The sequence below is a fragment of the Haliotis cracherodii genome, unplaced genomic scaffold, assembly GCF_022045235.1.
Source record: "Haliotis cracherodii isolate W230 unplaced genomic scaffold, xgHalCrac1.p SCAF_10, whole genome shotgun sequence".
NCBI lineage: Eukaryota > Metazoa > Mollusca > Gastropoda > Lepetellida > Haliotidae > Haliotis > Haliotis cracherodii.
In genome coordinates this window covers 33,693,463-33,699,241 of record NW_027266265.1, presented here as the reverse complement: position 1 = coordinate 33,699,241, position 5,779 = coordinate 33,693,463, and the positions used below count along the sequence as shown (strand labels likewise).

Genomic DNA, 5,779 nt, shown 5'->3' with positions numbered 1-5,779 from the left:
ATGACCATCGACCCTCTCATAGTTGATTGTGAAAGCTATTTCCTTCCGGGACAACTTGGTGTAGCTGTAGGGAGATGCATCAGCAAAGAAGGTCTACAGGTGAAGAATTACAGGGAAGATGTTGCATCAAAACAGCACACAGATGAAGTCTATCATTTCTATGATGAGCCCTTTTTTCCAACAATGGCTGACCTAACATGCTGCAAGAAGGACAGAAACTATAATGAAATGAAGAAACCTGAAAGTGGAGATGACAGTGATGGTGATGATAGGGATGCAGCTGATGCTGCTGAAGATGAAGCTGAACCATTACTTGAGCAGGCACCTGCTATAGAAGTTCCTGAACTGACGGAAGATGATAAGAAAAGAACTCATCTGCTGCTGGTTGACTTTTTGAAGTCTGTATCAAAAAAGGTAAGCAGAAAATTATTCTGAATCCATTGGCAGCAAATCTTCAACAGCACTTAGTAGTTTTGGAACAAAGTTAATAAGCTTCTCATTCAGCGGTCAGGTACGATTATTGACAAAGCTTCTCAGTGGCAGGAGGCCTGCACCAAGTTAACATCTTTTCTTAATTCTCCAGAGCACCTGTCATTGTGTAAAAACCTCAGTCATTGTGATGAAATAACTGTTGAGAAGAAAATATCCTCAAAGTTGACAATGTGGATTATTGAGCGAGAGGTGGAAAAACGAGCTAGCATTATCACTTCTGAACAAAGAGAGAGGAATTTGATCGATGTAGAAGATACGACAGAGGTAGCAAGGCAAAGATCAGACATCTTGCGGGGGCTTGTATTCATGCAGTCAGGAAGCGCCTTCGTTCTTCCGTCATGATTAAACTGGATTCCTTGACAAAAAAGTGTCGTCATAAAGGCAGCATGGATTTCTGAAAACAGAAGCTTATATCTCAGCTGAGAGTGTCGGAAATGGAAGTGAAAGAACAAACAAAAGATCAATCCAGCCTGTCAGAAATAGACTTTAAACAAGGGGTTTAATGTATGTTGCTGACAGTACTTTCAATTTCTTTTTAAAAATTCACAAATCTGTGCAGTCCAATATCACTGTGAACATACTCTATCTACATCATGATGATATTCATCGTTGTACAAAGGAGGCAGTACTCTCTGATCGTGAACTACAGTGGTCCCTCGCTACAACGCTACCAATGGGGTCCAAATAATTGGTGGGCGTTATAGACGATGAGCCGTTTAACCGAGGCCGATATATCTAAAAGCAATCAAACTTACATCTAAGTTATTATTTCCATCGTTTCGTGCGATCGCGTGTAATTTAAGTCAAACGACATCTCGGCTTTCGTCGCCTTGAATTCTCGGCTCGGACACAACGTTTAATGCAAAAATATATGCATGAAAAATCTTTGTCACAGCTCGTAACCTAGCACGATACATTCACGAAGTTCTATATTTTTAATATATATCGTGATTTCCTGCTTAAAACGTTCAGAATAACACGATTTAACAAAAATCTTTTGCCAACTTCTGAAATTTATCAAACACGAGCTTGGTATCACAGCTATAATTTGATTGGCTGCCTGAGGTCACGTGCTCAAAATTGACCAATCATGAAACTTGTAGCAGATTTCAGCAAGAAAGCGTCTTTAGAAACAAATTTTAATCCAATGAAATCGCTTGTTATAACTACGGAAAAAAACAGGCGATGTTACGAAAGCGCGATTACGAAATTTCTCTCAGCTAATTTACTTTTTTAGTTTTGACCAGCACTACGCGCATTCATACACATTCATACAAATATAGATACACATTCAAGCCAGATTAATTGGTTTGATATGGTTACTTGATCCGAATCAAAAGGAATGACCGCCGTGTTGTGACAGCAACTACATGTGAGTTGACAGTGTTGCCTCAAATTGGATTGCCCACTAATTAAGAATATAAACTTCGCTTGTGGTTCTCTTTTATTGCATGCATGCTCTTCTAAGATCAAAGGATGTATAGTGTGAAAAGTTAACTAGTTGAACAATCATATTTCCGGGACTTGCCGCGGATGTTTTCAAACAGATTATTAGAACTCCATTCAGCGATAAATGGTTGATTATGCAATGAGAAGCGTTATGTGCAAATGAACAACGAACAACAATACAATTATGTCTGTGTAAAACTCAGTATTAAAGGTGTACATAAATTTTGGGAGCCATGCGTTACCGCGCGTAGTAACCGAGGTAGCGCTTTATCGAAGAGCACAATAGCGAGGGATCACAGTGTATTTTGCCCAAGTTCGTTACAACAGTTACCAAAATATCCGGCCAATTTACTAATTTTAGAATAGGGTTTGGGGTTCACGGCACTGGTCTCAGGGGTCCCATAGCAACAGCTCTTAGCCAATAGCCTGGGGCTATGGGGTCACATGACAGGGGCCAGTGCCCCCGTGTGACCCCTAAACTTTTTAACAGCCTCTTTCTGCCTGCACTGCCTGGACACCAACATCGCCAGCTAGCCCTGCTCATTGTGTTTTAGGTGTTCTCCAGCCTGTGCGGCCAGGACTTGCACCCTGTAACTTCCTTACTTTATAATACACTATTATTACTGTCTTTTTGTGTTGTGTCATCTTTGACTGGAGTATTTCGCGCAGTAAGCACACTTGCCCACCCCTTTTCCGTGAGACAAAATCGTTACGCAACTGTGGTGATTTCACAGGTCTTACAACTGTATTCAGTGACTGGCTAAAACTGTTTGAAATTGATGACGCCAAATCAGAAGATGACTATGTTCCAGTTTTTCATTCTCTTTTACACGAACTATTTGTTGATATTAGTGACGACTACTTGAAGATAAATCTTGTAGACTGTGTGAAATTATTTAAAGCATTGTTGCCGAGGAAGAAGAAACAAACATTAAGATCAAAGATAGCGGCATTCTCTGATAAACCTGGCCCATCTACATCAAGGAAAAAGGAAATGACACTACACAGTAGAATGAGAACTATTGATGTGTCAATTGAACGTGTGATGCACAGTGTTATCCTTCATAAAATACTCTTAAATTGTGACAACATGCAATGCTGTTATTTGGTGTTAAGTACTGAATATAGATATATTTATTCGGGTATAACTTTTTAAAATTCCTCAGTTCAACGTGATATCTCACCAGGTAGAACCAGATAGGGGTCTGCTGAGAGGTATATCTGGTTGTATCTAGTGTCATAGTGATATCTCACCAGGTAGAACCAGATAGGGGTCTGCTGAGAGGTATATCTGGTTGTATCTAGTGTCATAGTGATATCTCACCAGGTAGAACCAGATAGGGGTCTGCTGAGAGGTATATCTGGTTGTATCTAGTGTCATAGTGATATCTCACCAGGTAGAACCAGATAGGGGTCTGCTGAGACATATATCTGGTTGTATCTAGTGTCATATATTCATATCTCGCCAGGTAGAATGAGACAGTGGTTCGAAATTTGATCTTTGTTATAAGTCATTATGATCTAGTTCATTTGTATTTTTATATACCGTATATGACCGCGTATAAGCCGAATTTTGAGGACCAGAAAAAAGATTCTGTAGAAAGGGGTCAGCTTATCCACGGGATACACTTTCATGATAGTATTTTTCAGATCGTGATCTGTCAGAAACATCGCCTGAATGACGGTCCGATAGATTACAACTTCCCGAAAGTTTGGAAGTTGCCACGACTAGAGCCATTATTGTTATAAATTATCAATAAAGTTATTATTATACACCAATGTTGTCATTATTAAAAAAATGTTATGCATGTTACTACTTCAGATAATAAGTTTTCAATTGAATGTTCAAAGTTTATCGTTCTTCGTAAACTCCACAATCTTTACATGTAACAATATATGTAATTCACAGCTATAATATATAATTCCCAGATGAAATCGGCAATAGCTATTACGTACTTTATGCAAAGTTCATAAATTGATAGTGAACAAATGTCTACCTTTATTGAAAGAGGCAAATAAACAACTGTAGCATGAGTTATTCCGTTCGCCATTTGCAAAAACATGTGATCAGCTGTTTCCTGTGACGTCACAAACGGTGACCACTGATATTGCTTCCTGTTGTTTAAAAAGCAACACGGTACACAAGGAAATGAGCACTGATAATAACGGGCCGATTGGTATTGTCATGTTGTTTACACAAACATTTTCAAGTTGTGGGTGCTTAGCGATCGTGTTGGGAGTAGGGGCTTAATTCCTTTGTTTTCGAGAGATTAGTTTAATAAACTGGAGAAGCCTGTGAGCAAGTGATAATCATTCAATGTGTTCATAGTATGATAGTTCATTTAATTCAATTGGATTAACATACAATAGTGGTGTAAAGGGGGTTATAAAAGTTGGTATATTTGAACTGACTGACAATCTCATCACGAGTTTGAAACGAAAACGCCATGCTTACGATGCTGAATTCAAACTGCGAGTCTTCCCACTAGCTGATATTTTTTCTCACGGGTTCATAATTCTATATACACCGATTCACAAAACGGCGCTTCGTTGTTGATGGCAACATATAACGATCATTATGAGATTAAAAAAACAAGAGAAACAGCTTCCCACATTATGAAAGTGGATGACTGGTTTGTTAAATCTTTATTAGAAATAATAATGACTTTTTCAATGGAATTACGTTTTCCATGTTATATTTTTTAATATCTGCGAGTACCGGCACATGTCTTGCAGTCCGACTTCAGTGTTTTTTGCCTTTCACTTCCTGGTTCGGCTTATCTGCGGGTCATATATTTTCTCTCGTATTTCAATGGTCAAGTTAGCACCTCGGCTTATCTACGGGGTCGGCTTATCCGTGGTCATATACGGTAGTTGTCCATATCGCAGAATGATACCATTGAAATATGAGTTAAAATCTTTGAAATTAAAATGAAATTGTATGAATATTATTGTTGTTGTTGTTTTTAATGGTCAAACATTCATTTTGTTTCTGATCAGAAGAACGCAGAAAATAACCGTGATTTCCTAAACCAATGTTACATATTTAGAATGGTCTTTTATAATTCGTATCTTTGTATACATCGACAGCGATTCATTCTTCAGTTCCGAAATATTTGCGGAAAAAGTTTAAATGAAAAATGTTTAATAATTCAAATCAAAATTATTAAAGGCATGCCTAAATAACATTAGGGTTATCGTTGGTACTTGTCATTAGGATCCTGTCTACGTGTTCGAGTTGTTGTTTTTTTCATGTGCTACGGATTCTATCTCTTCAAAGCTAGAAAACACATTGTTAACAGAATATTGAAGTACATGTATTGACAATAAGGCCAACATTTTCCTATCAGGATTGAGTTGTCCAAATGATGATTAGCCTAATTTATAATTAGGGACTTTTACATCTAGATTGAATGAAGTCTTTTTTCTATGAAAAGTTTAAATTGAATGAATTGTTGCAGTTTCAAGGTACAGAGAAAATAAAATTTGCATTAATTACTAATTAAGCTAATCATCGTTTGAACAACTGGGTCCTAAAGATACTTATACAGTTCAAATGATTACAAAATCAAGGAATGTTTTTGATACGGATACTGTTAATGGAAAATTGCAAAATTGCAAAATCTGTAATGCATTTCTAGCTGCCTTTATATCATCACAGATGAGATATCATTGCAATCCCATCTACAGTAATTCAAGTGAAAACTCGACAAAATAATATTCAATTATAGGTTTTGTTATTAGAATATATGGAAACCATATCAGTACGCTATGGAAGAACAATTAAAATTCATGGTAAAGCTTAATATGTATTATATATCTACATATGTATCAATAC

At 37.3% G+C, this 5,779-nt stretch overlaps 1 pseudogene; it reads left to right on the top strand.

Annotated features, from left to right (window-relative positions):
* LOC139453728 (uncharacterized) lies at positions 1-834 on the top strand (annotated as a pseudogene).
* Positions 835-5,779: the final 4,945 nt, after the last annotated feature.